Consider the following 16,436-nt stretch of genomic DNA (forward strand, 5'->3'; position numbering starts at 1 on the left):
TGCTGAATGATTCACGGTGGCCCACCAACTTTGAGAATGGATATACATTGACAGCTAATGTGCAGAAACAGCTCATCAGAGTTCACTGGCAGCTTTAGCCCACTGACATCATCATTCATTCAGCCCCTGGAACCTGAGCTTAATTGTCATTTGGAAAGCAGTTAACAAGACCTATCCATGGTCACATAAGGAAACATAGAAAATAGGTGCAGATGTAGGCCAAGCAGATCTTTGAACCTGCTGTTTGACCTTATTCTCCTGTCATGTGTAGCTGAGTTGTGAATATTTGTGGGATGTGGGCGTCGCTGGCAGGCAGCATTTATTGCCCACCCTAGGTGCCCTTGAGCAGGTGGAGAAGATACCACATGACCAGAGGCAGGGGTGACTAGGGATCAGCTAAGTCATGGGATTTATTTAATTTAGATTTTACATTTATTCCCTTGCTTCCATTTTCTGGGATGAGATGAGGGATGGGAATTTTTCCTGTTGCAATCAGTCCACGACTTTTACTTTGGTGAAGTTAAGATCTGATTGAGGTGAAAGGTCAGAGAGCAGGAGGTTAACACCAGCACTGACATGCCTGAGTCAGTTATAGCACAGGCCACAAGACCAGCTCCCACTTGTTCACCTCCAGGCATTTGTAAGCAAGCCAGAAACATTTGGTATTATTCAAGCCAATGAATAGCTTGATTTAATGACCGCCAATAAATGATGTAAGACCCAGCAAGATTCTCTCATTGGAAATCACCATCATTTCTTTGGTATTCACAGTGCAATTTATTTTGATGCAACTTACTAAAGTTCAGAACAAAATATTGTGAGTATTGCTGACTTTATGTTTGCCAATGAGTTGGAAGCAAGACTGGGACTAATGACAGACTGACAGCAGATAAGGTCTGTTTCCAAGTTGAGTCTATTTAAAACAGAATTCACCACAGAATCACAGAATTGTTACGTTGTGTCTGCACTTGCTCTCCATCGAGCATTGTGGCTTAGTGTCACTCTGCTTTTTTCCAGAGTCCTATGCACTGTTTCTGTTTAAATAACCATCTGTTGCCCTGTTGAATATCCCATTTGAATCTGCCACCAGCAGTGCATTCCAGATCCAAACTACTATCTGTGTGAAACGGATTTTCTTACATCACTCATTGTGTGAAAATATTTTTCTTGCATACACTATTTACAAACCTGATTGTAAATATTTACAAATTCACATTTACAAACCTGTGCCCTGTCATTACCCTTTTATGACTGGCAACAGTCTCCACCTGTCTATCCTATTTAGACCACCATTTTGAAAAGTTCAATCAGATCTCGCCTCAGACCTTCTTCCTTCGAGAAAAATAGTCCCAGACTCTCCATTCTGTTCTCATTGCTGAAGTTCTCAATCCTGGAGCCATCTTTGTCAATCTCTTCTGTACTCTTTCCAGTGCATTCACATTTCTTAGAATGAGGCCTAACAAGTGTCTTCTATAAGTGCAACATCATCTCTTTGCTCTTGTATTCTATTTTCCTACTAATAAAGCTGAGGATTTTTCCTGCTATATTAACCTCAGTCTCTACCTCACTTACTCTCCTGCTCCTCGCATACTGCCTGACTGGCTGTGCTTTTCCAGCAGCACACTCTTTGACTCTCACTCTCTACCTATCTTGCCACCTTCAGTGATCTATGCATCTGTACAACCAGGTTCCTCTAAAGTGTTGGGCTAGCTATTTTCCATTGTCTGTTCATGGTTTTCATACCAAAATGAGAACCCAGCAGGTATGGTTAGTAAGTTTGCAGATGACACCAAGTTTGGTGGTGTAGTGGACAGTGAAGAAAGTTATCTGGGAATGCAGTGAGATCTTAATCAACTGGGTCAGTGGGTTGAGGAATGGCAGATGGAGTTTAACTTAGATAAATGCAAGGTGATGCATTTTGGTAAGGCAAATCAGGGCAGGACTTACACAGTCAATGGCAGGGCCCTGGGCTGTGTTATAGAACAAAGAGATCTAGGGATAGGAGTTAATGGCTCCTTGAAAATGGAGTCTCTGGTAGACAAGGCAGTGAAGAAGGCTTTCATTGGTTAGAGCATTGAGTGTAAGAGATGGGATCGAGGGTGTGGTACTGGAAAAGCACAACAGGTCAGGCAGCACTGAGGAGCAGGAGAATCAACATTTTGGGCATAAGCCCTTCATCAGGAATCTGATGGATGTTGGGATATTTTATTGCAGCCGTGCAAGACATTGGTGTGGCCACATTTGGAGTACAGCGTGCAATTCTGGTCTGGTCACTCTACTATAGATCGGATATTACTAAACTAGAAAGAATGGAGAAAAGATTTACTAGGATGCTACATGGACTGGAAGGTTTGAGTTATAAGGAGAGGTTGGATAGGAGGAGATGTTTTTCCCTGGAAGGTAGGGGACTGAGGGATAACCTTGTCGAGGTATAAAATAGTATGAAAGGCATAGTTAAGGTAGATAGCCAACAGCTTTTCCCCGTGGTAGGGGAGTCTAAAACTAGAGGACACAGGTTTAAGGTGAGAATGGAGAGATCCAAAAGAGTACAGAGGGTAATTTTTTCAGACCAAGTGGTGAGTGTCTGGAACAGGCTGCTAGAGGTAGTAGTGGAAGTGAGTGCAGTCTTATGATTTAAGAAACATTTAGACAGGTACATGGATGAGATAGGTATAGAGAGATATGGACCAAACACAAGCAAACAGGACGAGATTAAACTGTGAAAACTGGGTGGCAAGTTGGGCTGAAGGGCCTGTTTCCTTGCTGCAGAGCTCTATGACGCTATATATCACATCACACTTCACTGAATTGAACTTCAGCTGCCATTTATCTGCCCACTTTACCAACTTGTGTCCCACTCGTTTTGAAGTTCTATACTGTCTTCCTCACAGTTTCCAGTGTATCTAATTTTCATATCATATACAAACTTTTGAAATTATTCACTGCACACCAAGATCCAGGTCAATATATATCAGGAAAAGCTAGAGTCCATATACACCACTACCAATCTTCATTCAATCGAAAAATATCCATCAACATTACTTTCTGTTTCCTATTACTCAGCCAATTTTGTATCTGTGTTGCTACTGTTCCTTTTATACATTCCTGATGAAGGGCTTATGCCCAAAACATCCACTCTCCTGCTCCTCGGATGCCACCTGACCTGCTGTGCTTTTCCAGTGCCACACTTTTTGACTCGAGAACTTTCCTCACAAGTTTGTTGCATGACACTGTATAGAATGAGTATGAGAGAGATGAGTCCACAACCTCCATGTCACATTTCAGCAGAGCCTATTGCTTATTGTCATGTTTAGGAATGCAACTATTTTCTAAAACCATTCTCGAAATGATGGTAATAAACCCATCTCTATAGTCAGTCAGCTAATGTTACTTCAGGTAGTGAACAAAATAGGGTGCAGCATGATGGATAACATTCTAACGGATACACTTTCTCCCCAACAATTCATATTCCATCAAAATCGAAAGAATGGATTTGGGTCATTCACTCAGGAACCATGGCATATGGTCGCTAACCTCCAAACTATTTATATGTTAATCAGATCAACGTGACGGGGTTGTGAATGGTGAGAGTTTTTTTGTGTATTTGGGCCAAGGCTTTCTTATTCCTGCTGGTTAATGTTCAACTGCAGGAATGCACAAAAGGTTAAAGATTGTCAAAGGACTAGGCATCGAGAGGGAACTATTCTAAATCACTTTGATTATCTGAAAGGTCACTTTTGTATTTGCATAAATTTCTGACATGAGAAATGAAAGTGATTAATGGGTTCGAGTGCAGGTAGGACATGCTAAATCCTGTTTTGTAAGCCTTTGCTGTTATGTTCTTGTTAGTGCGTCGATCTTCTTTGCTGAGTATCCCTTATCGAGGACAAGGAATGTGTGTATCAGCTAAAAACTGACCCAACTGAATACAATTATACAACATTGTGTCTACAGTCTCAGATATTTGAGGCTGCAGTCTGTTCTAAGATTTCCAGTAACAGGTAAATCATGATTTATAGTGTTACATGAAGCCTACAAATTGGATTACTATTGACACAAATAAATCTGTTTTTTCTTGTATAACTGCTTTTAGGATAGAACATTTTGTTATTGTTTGTGTCTTGGATTTAGCATTTAACTTTGAAGGGCCTTAGTTTCTGCAAAATGTTTTCTGACGAGTTTTTCTGTCAGGCTGGGATACTTTATCTTCGCCAATGGCTTGTTTGCGAAATGTTAAGGATGTTTTTCTGTGGCTGTGTTGGGTGTGCTTTCGATGTGGATAGACCAGGATAGATCGTTGGTGAAATTTACTTGTAGGAACTTGAAGCTCTTGACCACTATGACTATTTATCAGAACTGAAGAGGTAGAAAAATGTTTTTGTTATAAATAGAAGTAAAAGGCAGGGAGGAGCATGAGGAATAAAAGGCGAGATCAGCAGACGGTTAGAAGGCGAGGGGATTAGAGATCACAGGTATCACAGAACAAAAAGCAAAGAGGATGGTCATGGTTATGGAGAAGAGTGCGAGGTGCTGAATGGGAGCTCAAAATGAGGAGTGGGGGGACATTGTGGCAGACTGTTTCACCCCTCCCCCCTGCCAGGACACCTGATGGAACCTGGCTGCATTTTGCTCGAGGGTACTGGGTTAGGAATGCTTACATATGGCGAGTGAGCTGCCGACTTTGGAGCCTCCCGCCCTCTGCGTGGGAATGAGCTCTGAGAGGGAGTGGGCTGGTCACCTGACACAATGTCCCTCCCCCCCCCCCATTGGCCAAATTCACCCACTGGGGGCACGTAATGTCTCAGCTTTGGTCTTACTAGCATAATTGACTCTATAAATATGGCTTAACCGTGCCATAAGCTAAGTCAAGAAAAACAGGTACTCAGAGAGTTTGGGGGTGTTGGGGAATGTCAAAATAGAGGACAGCATTCCTCCTCTGACATTGTTGAACTTGATGTTGAGTCTGGAAGGCTGTAAAGTGTCAGATTTGTAATTGAGGTACAATCCCTGCAGCTTGTACTGGCCTTCACTGGAACACTGCAGCAGAGAGCATGATGGGACAGTAAGCAACTGGAAAGTCAGACATACTGGCAGACAGAGCAGAGACGGTCTGCAAGGTGGTCACTCAGTCTGGGTTTGCTCTTCCCAGTGCAGAAGAGGCGGTGATGTAAGCAGTGAATACAGTAGACTAAATAAAAAACAGAAAGAACTGCAGATGCTGTAAATCAGAAACAAAAACAGAAGTTGCTGGAAAAGCTCAGCAGGTCTGGCAGAATCTGTGAAGAGAAATCAGAGTTAATGTTTTGGATCGAGTGACCCTTCCTCAGAACTTCCAGTTCATTAAACTCAAAACAGATGCTGCCAGACTTGCTGAGCTTTTCCAGCAACCTCTGTTTTTATTTCTGGAATACACTAGACAAGATTGACAAAAATAACAGCCGTATACTGCCTCAGCTAGAAGGCATGATTCGGAGATGACAGTGTTGGACTGGGGTGTACAAAGTTAGAAATCACACAACACCAGGTTATAGTCCAACAGGTTTAATTAGAAGTACACTAGCTTTCGGAGCGACACTCCTTCATCAGGTGGTTGTGGCGGACACAATTGTAAGACACAGAATTTATAGCAAAAGTTTACAGTGTGATGTAGCTGAAATTATACATTGAAAAATACCTTGATTGTTTGTTGAGTCTTTCATCTGTTCAACCACCTGATGAAGGAGCGGCACTCCGAAAGCTAGTGCTTCCAATGAAACCTGTTGGACTATAACCTGGTATAGTGTGATTTTTTTAACTTTTCAGCTGGAAGGAGTGCTGTGCCATTGGGTGGAAAAGCATAAGACACAGGAGCTGAAGTAGGCCATCATCGAGCCTGTTCCACCAATCAAATCCAATCATGGCTGATGGGATAATCCTCAACTTCACATTCCTTCCTTTTCCCAACAATCTTTGATCCCTTAGTGACAATGAGAAGGGAGTGAGGGTTAAAGGTTTATTGCATGGGAAGGAGAGGCTTTGTGACCTCTGTCAATGGTAACGTGGCAGCAAAGTAGAAAGTAAATGCTTTACTGGCTGTGCCTGGTTGTGCCTCATCAGCTCAGAGTGTGAGACAGCAATGGGTTCTTCAGTAAATAAGAAACTGGTATTTTTAGCATCTCCCACGTGTTAAGTCACTCATTTTCTCACCTTTCTTATTGTTGGTCTGGCTTGAGAAAGCACTAAATGAGGTTGTTTGACATGTTTAACCTTGTTTGTTTACATAGTGACTACTTCCATTGACACAACACTAAAAGTTAATGAACAGCCTGTCACGGTAGCACTAAATGTGTTGAGAATTACCAACCATCAGTGGGAATTCTCACAAGAAATTTGTGAGGTTTTTTAAAAAAATGTTTACGTTTAAGACTCTTTTTTTACCTCATCCGTTCCCTGAATCAAAAGTGAAACAATAGTCCGTGAAAGATTACAGATTTTAAAGGGACATTGGCTAAAAGAATCAAAAAACTTTGAGACTTTGAAACACGTTGAGAACTTTAAACACAATTTAGGATGCTGTTGTGTGACTCCATCAAAGATGTTAGTCGGTAGCTGTCCTCCTACTCCAAACAGTTTACATTTCTGCCAAACAATTTTATTTCGTTTAATGTAATACCCCTTTAAAATCTGTGAAAACACACCTTAAATAAGTAAACCATTGCTTATCTCAATTCCAAATCAGTACCTTGAGTTTCATATTTACTTTAATAGATAGGGTGAACAGTGCAGTTATTATTTAATCAGATTATGTTAGTGCTCAGAGACTAAAGCACAATGAGGACACATTCTCAGGGTTGTGACTATAATCACTCGTCCTTTCAGAGTTATTTATATTGTATTGAAGGTCACAGTGAACCCTGGTCAGACCCGTCTTTTACTGCACTATTTTTATCCCAGTGCCTCCTTCCTTCTCCCACTCCTGCCCACCCCGAGAGTTACATAACAATGTGAATGAGTGTCTTGCAATAGACTTTTGCAGCTGATCACTAGAACACTATTTCACTATGGTGGAGGTGTCAGTGTATAAACACAACGCTGTATTCACAATGAAGCTATTATGTTTAGAATTATTTGGGCTATCAGATTCAATGTTAACAATTTTGCTTGTTAGTGGCGTGTGATGAAATTTAATAAATTTGAGGAAGTGATGGCCTTATGGTATTATCACTGGACTGTTAATGCAGAGACCCAGGTAATGTTCTGGGGGCCTGGAGCGGCCCAGTGTCTCAGTGGTTAGCACTGCTGCGTCACAGCACCAGGGATACATGTTCGATTCCACCCTCTGGTGACTGCCTGTGTGGAGTTTGCACATTGCCCCTGTGTCTGCATGGGTTTCCTCCCACAGTCCGAAGATGTGCAGGCGAGGTGGATTAGCCAGGGGGAATACAGGTTTAGAGGGATGGGGTGGGGGATGGATCTGGGTAGGATGCTCTTCGGAGGGTTGGTGTGGACTTGATGGCCAAATGGCCACACTGTGGAAATTCTATGAAATCCCTCCTTGGCAGATGGCGGATTTTGAACTCAATAAAAATGACCATTAATCAGTTGCCAATTGTTGGAAAAACTATAGGGTTCACTAATATCCTTTAGGGAATGAAACTGCCATCCTTACCTGGTCTGGCCTACATGTGATTCCAGACCCACAGCAATGTGGTTGACTCTTAACTGCCCTCTGGGATAATTAGGGATGGGTAATAAATGCTGGATTCTGGATTGGCGGTGCTGGAAGAGCACAGCAGTTCAGGCAGCATCCAAGGAGCTTCGAAATCGACGTTTCGGGCAAAATCCCTTCATCAGGAATAAAGGCAGTGAGCCTGAAGCGTGGAGAGATAAGCTAGAGGAGGGTGGGGGTGGGGAGAAAGTAGCATAGAGTACAATGGGTGAGTGGGGGAGGGGATGAAGGTGATAGGTCAGGGAGGAGAGGGTGGAGTGGGTAGGTTTAAAAGGAGATAGGCAGGTAGGACAAGTCCGGACAAGTCATGGGGACAGTGCTGAGCTGGAAGTTTAGAACTAGGGTGAGGTGGGGGAAGGGGAAATGAGGAAACTGTTGAAGTCGACATTGATGCCCTGGGGTTGAAGTGTTCCGAGGCGGAAGATGAGGCGTTCTTCCTTCAGGCGTCTGGTGGTGAGGGATCGGCGGTGAAGGAGGCCCAGGACCTCCATGTCCTCGGCAGAGTGGGAAGGGGAGTTGAAATGTTGGGCCACGGGGTGGTGTGGTTGATTGGTGCGGGTGTCCCGGAGATGTTCCCTAAAGCGCTCTGCTAGGAGGCGCCCAGTCTCCCCAATGTAGAGGAGACCGCATCGGGAGCAATGGATACAATAAATGATATTAGTGGATGTGCAAGTAAAACTTAAACTGGCCTAGCCAGTGACACCCCGTGAATGAATAGATAAAATTATCACCTTCTAAGTTAGGCTGCTACAGACTGGGCTGAGCTTTACCAGAAATCGGCTAAGTGTCAATTTCAGGGAGTTTCACTTCATGAGCCGTAGTGAGTTTTCTCACACATTTCTCCACTGCTCGCCTCTATGGTGCTGCTTTCATGCTTTCTTGTACTCACCAGAAGCAGAGGTAGTCACTACTGCCAGGACCTTACAGGGATTTCTTCCAATAGTACCATATTTAAGTCTTGCTGTGCATCAGGTCAATTGCTGCTAATGAAGAATAGCTGTGGTGTATGGGAACTGAAGAAGAAAAGCTTCTAAAGGTGATGGTGACAAGGAGGATACACCCTAGTGGAAATAAAATGTCACATTGGCAAATATTTTATTTTACATCTTCACCAACTGATCAACTCTCATTGTAACAGCAACTACATGAATCAGACTACGCAGGCTGCTGGCCTTACCACTATCCCATATTAGAACACTGAGGGAGTCCTAATGCCTGGCACTGCCTAACACCTTGTCATTGTTTAAAGTGGGGGCATTGCATCCTGGAAAGCCTTCAAACTGGTGAAAATGTGAACCTTGTTTTGAACAGCGGCAAAAGTAAAGAAGAAAACAAATCAAAAAAAAATCTGCATTTGGTCTGGAAATGAATAGAGGCTGCTCCTTTGTCTTGTAAATAAATGATGAGTCAGTGACAAAATAAATCACTGAGAAGGAAGCTTGTGAAAATTTCAGTCAAGGAATGTTTTTCCTTTATGCACTTGTGCATTCAAGTGTTAGAAAGGCTGGCTGTTAGAAAGGCTGAAAGTTGGTAATTCACCAGAACCTGATCAGATGCATCTGAGAGAAGTAAGGTGGAAATTATGGAAGAACTGGCTGTAATTTTCCAATCCTCCTTGTGTACAGGCCTGGGGACTGGAGAATTGCAAATATTACTCCCTGTTCGAGCAACGTTACAAGGATAAGATCAGCAAGCCATTCAATTTAATCTTGGTGGGGGTGAGGAAGCTTTTTAAAGTAGTATTCCTGGATAAAACAGCCTCATAGACAAATGTTGCTTAATTGAGGAAGGCTTGGCTATATTTGTTTTATGCTGTAGATGTGGTACACATTGTCTTCCTAAAGGAACCTTGCAGGGGCCACAAAACAGGTTTGTCAACAAAGTCAAATCCTTTGCTGTGAAAGAGTGACAGGAAAGCTATGAGGTTGGCTAAGTGTCAGGAAACTGAACATGGTGGGGAGTGCGTTGCAGGGAATTTAGGAGAACAAGAAGAGACTTTTTTGAAACAAGTCTTTTTACTGAGGATTTACTGTTGCAGATAGAAGATTGTCAAAGGATTCAGCAGGATATAGATACATGGCAGAGAGATGGCAGGGGGAGTTTAATCTGGACAAATGCGAGGTGATGCATTTTGGAAGATCACCTTCAGGTGCAAATTGTACAGTAAATGTCTTAGGAGCATTGACACACAGAGAGATTCGGCTGTACAGATCCACAGATCCTTAAACGTGCCAACACAGGTGGATAAGGTGGTCAAGAAGGCATGCTTGCCTTTATTGGCCAGAACATCGAATATAAAATTTGGCATGTTATGTTATAGCTGTACAAAGCTTTAGTTCAGCCATATTTGGAACATTGCATGCAGTTCTGGTTGCCACACTAGCAGAAGGGCTTGGATGCTTTGGAGAGGGTGCAGAGAAGGGTTGCCAGGGTGTTGCCTGGTCTGGAGGGTTTTAGTTACAAGGAGAGGTTGGATAAACTCTGATTGTTTTCACTGGAAAAATGGAGGCTGAGGGGTGACCTGACAGAGGTCTACAAAATTATGAGAGGCATAGATAGGGTGGATAGTCAGAAGATTTTTCCCAGGGTGGAACGGTCAACTACAAGAGAGCTCAAGATCAAGGTAAGAGGAGGAAAGCTTAAGGGAGAAGTGCAGGGAAAAGAGGGTGGTAGGTGCCTGGAATGCACTGCCAGTGGAGGTGGTGGAAGAAGGCACGTTACCAATGTCTTTATAGACACATGAATGGGAGGCAAACGGAGAGATAGAAACTGCGTATGGGCAATATGCAGTGGGTCTAAATAAGGAGCAGGAATCGGCAGGCTGAAGGGCCTATTCCTTTGCTGTATTGTTCTTTGTTCTTCAAAACATGAAAGATTCTTATGAGGCTTGACAGTGCGGGCACAGAAAGATTACTTCCTCTGGTCTAGGACCAGAGGGTTTAATCTCAGACTAAAGGGTCACATATTTAAGGCAGAGATGAGGAGGAATTTCTTTCTCTGAGGGAAGTAAATATGTGAAATTCTTTACTACAGGGGTCTGCTGAGTTGTCATTAAGTATGTTCAAGGCTGCGATAGACAGATTTTTAATCAGTAAAAGGAATCTAGGGTATTGGGGAAAAGACAGGAAACTGGAGTTGAGGATTATTAGATTAGCCATAATCTAATTTGAATGGTAAAGCAGACTTGATGGACCAAATGGCCTACTTCTGCTGCTTATGATCTTAATTGAGATGTTTAAGGTGCCTTTAGAAACAGAGAGAGAAAGCCTGGTCTTATTTCTTCCTATTATGGCTGAAGGGATTTATTAAACAGAGACATTTGTGTCACCATTAACTGAGCTGCTTCCAAAAATGCAAGAAAAGGAGGAAGAGGACAAAGTGAATGTTTGATTCAGATGGTGTGCAGATAAAACTGGAAATCAAATTGGTAGTTAATGAACTTTTATTGCTGGGTCATACCTTTTCTGAATCAAAACGTGTGGTGCTGGAAAAGCACAGCTGGTCAGGCAGCATCCATGGAGCAGGAGAGTCGATGTTTCGGGCAAAAGGAATGTGGAAGTGGCCCAAGGGGGCTGAGAATTGAATGGGAGAGGGCTGGGGCAAAGGGAGTTAGGACTGTGGTAGGTGAATGAAGGTAGGGGAGGTGGTAATGGTGATAGGTTAGAGTGGATGGTGGAACGGATAGATGGGAAAGAAGATGGAGAGGTAGGACAGTTCAAAAAGGCGGTGCCGAGATAGAAGGTTGGATCTGGGACGAGGTGGGGCGAGGGGAGATGATGAAACTGGTGAAATCGACATTTATCCCATGTGGCTGGAGGGTCCCAAGGCGGAAGATGAGCTATTCTTCCTCCAGTGGCTCGGATTTGGTGGTAGAGGAGGCCCAGGACTTCCATGAGGAGTTGAAGTGATCGCGCACTCTACATTGGGGAGACAGGATGTGAACCATACCTCCTTTAAAGTAGATAAGAAGGAGTTACAGCTAACCCTGGGGCATGTCTAATATGTCACTGGAACATGGAACCTGAAACAAAAGAGGCTGAAGCAAGGCAAGTCTGTGAAGAAGGCCCGAGATACAATGGTACTCACTGTTTTCTCTCTCTGAACCAGGCACAGTCAAAGGCTCTGCCAGAATTTGTATGATATAAGGGCAGGAACCCCCTCCCAGGCCCAGTGTGATTCTACAGGCAGTAGCTGGCGGGGGTCCTGCTCTGAATGCCTTGTGTTTTGACGCAAGGAACTGTCCTATTGTCTGGCTGCTCTCAGGCCTTGGGCTCTGGTTAGTGTCCCCAAGTGGCTGCATCAGGCTGGCCTGGCTGGTTTCCAGCCAATCCTTGCCACCCATGACCACTGTGGTCACTCAGGTCATCTAGCCCACTACCAGAGTGTGACTCTGCGCCAGGCCGAGGCTCCCTAAAGGTGAGACAGCTCAGCAAATGAGAGGTCAGCAGGAGGCTGAAACCTGGCTGTAGTAGCAGCACAGACCAGCTGAAGGCCGTGCAGCTTGGCCTCTGGAGACTGGAGATATCATCAGCATAAAGGACTGTCAGTTCACTGGGCAGCGCATCAGAAAAACACAGGCAACTGTGAACGTGAAACTAGATACTGGGATCCTTCTGATGGGAGATTTGCTCGAGCTGTTCAGGAGGATTTAAACCAGATTGGCAGGTGGGTGAGAACCAAAGCTATGGATTGGATGATGGACTAGGTAGTAAACAACCAGATACAGCATACAGAGAGTCAGTGAGAAGGGATAGGCACTTGATAAGCCAAAGATGCAGTCAGTGTATGAAGTATGCAAGAAGTATCAGGAATAAAGGTGATGAACTCAGAGAATGGATCAGTACTTGGAACTATGATATTGTGGCCACTGCAGAGACGTTGGATGTTCTGGGATTTAGATGTTTCAAAAGGAATATGGTGGAGGTAGGGGTTGGGGTTTGGGGGGGGTGGTGGTGAGGGTAAGAGAGCTGGAGGAGTGGCATTGCTAATCAGGGATAGTATCTCAGCTGCAGAAAAGGGGATCGTCAAAGAGGGTTTATGTACAGAGTCAATATGGGCGGAGTTAGAAACAGTAAAGGAGCAGTCACTTCATTGGGAGTTTTCTACAGCAACAGAGACATGAGGAGCAGATTAGGAGGCAGATTTTGGAAAGGTGCAGCGGTAACAGGGTTTTTGTCATGGGTGACTTTAACTTCCCTAATATTGATTAGAACCTACTTAGTTCAAATAGTTTGGATGGAGCAGTTTTAGTCAGGTGTGTCCAGGAAAAATTCCTGACTCAATATATAGATAGGCCGACTAGAGTGGAGGCCATATTGGATTTAGTGCTTGGCAGTGAACCATGCCAGGTGTCCGATCTCTGTGGGAGGGCATTTCAGTGATAATGATCACAACTCCCTGACATTTACTATACTCATGGAGAGGGATAGGAGCGGATGGTATGGGAAATTAATTAATTGGGGAGGGAGAATTACAATGCTATTAGGCAGGAACTGGCGCTCCTCAATCGGGAACAGATGTTCTCAGGGAAATGCACAACAGAAATGTGGAGGTTGTTTTGGAAGCACCTGCTGATGGTGCTAGGCAGGTTTGTCCCACTGAGACAGGAAAGGGATGGTAGGTTGAAAGAACCTTGGGTGAAAAGGAATGTGGAACATCTAATCATGAGGAAGAAGGAAGCTTGCTTACGGTTAGGGAGATTCAGATCAGACAGGGCTTTAGAGGTTTACAAGGTAGCCAGGAAGAAACTGAATAATGGGCTTAGGAGAATTAGAAGGGGGCATGGAAAAGCTTTAGTGGATAGGATTAAGGAAAACCCTAGGGCATTCTACACTTTGGTGAGGAATAAGAGTGAAGGTAGTGCCAATCCAGGGATAGTGGAGGGTACTTGTGCCTGGAGTCAGAGGAAATAGGGGAGGTCCTTACTGAATACTTTACTACAGTATTCACTACTGAGAGGGACCTTGATGTTTCTGAGGACAGAGTGAAACAGACTGATAAACTGGAATAGGTTGATGTTAGGAAGGAGGATGTGCTAAACATTTTGAAAAACGTATGGATAGATAAGTCCCCTTGACCAGACGGGATATATCCAAGGTTACAACAGGGTAACCTGTTGCACCTTTAGCGATGATCTTTGCCTCCTCATTTCTAATGGAGTAGTACCAGATGATTGGAGGGTGGCAAATGTTATTCCCTTGTTCAAGAAAGGGCATAGGGATAACACTGGGAACTATAGACAAGTCAGTCTTCGGTCAGTGCTGGGCAATTTATTGGAGAGAATTCTGAGAGACAGGATTTATGATTACTTGAAAAATCATAGTTTGATTAGAAACAGTCAGCTTAGCTTTATGAGGGGCAGATTATGCCTCACAAACCTTATTGAAATCTTTGAGGATGTGACAAAACACATTGATGAAAATAGAGCAGTGGATGTTGTGTACATGGATTTTAGCAAGGTGTTTGATAGGGTTCGAGGAGAAAGTGAGGACTGCAGATGCTGGAGATCAGAGCTGAAAATGTGTTGCTGGAAAAGAGCAGCAGGTCAGGCAGCATCCAAGGAACAGGAGAATCAACGTTTCGGGCATGAGCCCTTCTTCAGGAAAGATAGGGTTCCCCATATAAGGAGGCATGGGATACAAGGAAATGTGGCTGTCTGGATACAGAATTGGCTGGCCCATAAACGACAGAGGGTTGTAGTAGATGGAAAATATTCAGCCTGGAGTGGTGTTCCTCAAGAATGTGTCCTGGGACCTCTGCTCTTTGTGATTTTTATAAATGACTTGGATGAGGAAGTGTAAGGGTGGGTTAGTGAGTTTGCTGTTGACACAAAGGTTGGTGGAGTTGTGGATAGTGTGGAGAGCTGTTGAAGATTGCAACGAGACGTTGACAGGATGCAGAGCTGGGCTGAGAAGTGGCAAATGGAGTTCAACCTGGATAAGTGTGAAGTGATTCATTTTGGATGGTCAAATCTGAATGCAGAGTACAGGGTGAAAGCCAGGATTCTTGGCAGTGTGGAGGAACAGTGGAATTTTGTGGTCCTTGTTCATAGATCCCTCAAAGTTTGCCACCTAAGTTGATAGGGTTGTTAAGAAGGCATATGGCTTTCATTAGCAGGGGGATTGAATTTAAGAGCCGTGAGGTTATGCTGTGGCTTTATAGAGCCCTGGTTAGACCGCACTTGGAATATTGTGTTCCGTTCTGATCGCCTCATTATAGGAAGGATTTGGAGGCTTTAGAGAGGGTCCAGTGAAGATAAGATTAGATTCCCTACAGTGTGGAAAAAGGCCCTTTCCCAACCAGTCCACACCAACCCTCCGAAGAGTAACCCACCCAGCCCCATTTCCCTCTGACTGATGCATCTAACACTGTGGGCAATTTAGCTCAGCCAATTCACCTGACCTGCACATCTTTAGATTGTGGGTTGAAACCCACGCAGACACAGGGAGAACATGCAAACTCCACACAGACAGTCGCCCGAGGCTGGAATTGAACCTGTGACCCTGGTGCTGTGAGGCAGCAGTGTTAACCACTGAGCACCATGCTGCCCACCAGGGTGCTGCCTGGACTGGAGGGCATGTTTTTTTAAGAAAGGTTGAGGGAGCTAGGGCTTTTCTCTTTGGAGCAAAGGAGGATAAGAGTGACTTGATAGAAGTGTACAAGATGATGAGAGGAATAGGTAGGGTGGATAGTCAAAGACATTTTCCCCATGGCGGAAATGTCTAGCACAAGGGGGCTTAATTTTAAGGTGATTGGAGGAAATTTTGGGGGAGATGTCAGAGGTCGGTTCTTTACACAGAGAGTGGTGGGTGCGTGAAATGCACTGTTGGCAGTCGTAGTAGAGTTAGATACATTAGGGACATTTAAGCGATAGGCACATGGAAGATAGTACAATGAAGGGTATGTAGGTTAGTCTGACCTTTGAGTAAGATTAAAGGTCAGCACAAAATTGGGGGGTGAAAGGCCTGTACTGTTCTATGTTCTTAATGCAGGTCCAGTAATAACTTGACCATCGTGCTAAATCAGAAATTGAGACCATGGCCTGCAGTCCTTTCAAATCCCTTACTTTGTCCTCTAGCCTCTCAATGCAGTGCATTTCATCTCCACTTTATCATGCTCAATGGGGTCTGAATGGCCTACTCCTATTCCTCTGTTCCTCTATTCAGATCTCCATCTCGTTTGATAGCTACACCTTCAGTTGTCTAGGCCCCGTGCTCTTTCTCTAAACCAATGCTGGAGATCTGAAATAAAAACAGAAAGAGCTGCAGATCTTCAGCAGGATTGGGAGCTCGCTATTTGCCTCTCTATTAGGTCATCTCACCCAACATCTCCTGATGTGATTCTGTGTTATGTATTGCTTTAAAATACTTTTGCGAAGCATTTTGAGGTATTTTGTTACATCAAATACATTATTTAGATGTAAGTTGTTGTTGAGTTGCCAATTAGCTTTTATTGCAATTAAATTAAAATGACTGAAGGAGTCACATGACAGATTACTGTAACATGGAGAAATGCTCCAGCAGTGGCATGGTGATAACATCTCTGGGCTAGGACCCCAGCGGCTAAGAATAATGTTTGAGAGGTAAGAGTTCAAATCTCACCACAGTCCTGTTGATACAAATATCCCCCGCTTTATGCCTCTTTGCAGTTCCTGTTTTCCTATAAATCCAAAGAGGATTTATGCTTTTATGAAAAACGACAAAATTTTTGCCACATAAATCATGCATCT

General features: G+C 43.8%; 1 protein-coding gene across 5 annotated transcripts in view; it reads left to right on the top strand.

Moving 5' to 3' along the window:
• lzts3a (leucine zipper, putative tumor suppressor family member 3a) overlaps positions 1-16,436 on the top strand; it is a 200,491-nt gene that overhangs the window by 72,971 nt on the left and 111,084 nt on the right. The window contains exon 1 of one of the 5 annotated variants that reach the window (XM_043702360.2): positions 3,887-4,001. The exons of the other annotated variants lie outside the window; for them this stretch is intronic. The gene's annotated coding sequence lies outside the window, so the exon portion shown is untranslated. Of the gene's footprint in view, positions 1-3,886; positions 4,002-16,436 lie in introns of those variants that run through there. 5 annotated transcript variants of the gene reach the window in all.

The sequence above is a fragment of the Chiloscyllium plagiosum genome, unplaced genomic scaffold (genome assembly GCF_037043375.1).
Source record: "Chiloscyllium plagiosum isolate Xiang-an unplaced genomic scaffold, Cpla_swu_hap1 HiC_scaffold_1, whole genome shotgun sequence".
In the NCBI taxonomy this organism is placed as follows: Eukaryota; Metazoa; Chordata; class Chondrichthyes; order Orectolobiformes; family Hemiscylliidae; genus Chiloscyllium; species Chiloscyllium plagiosum.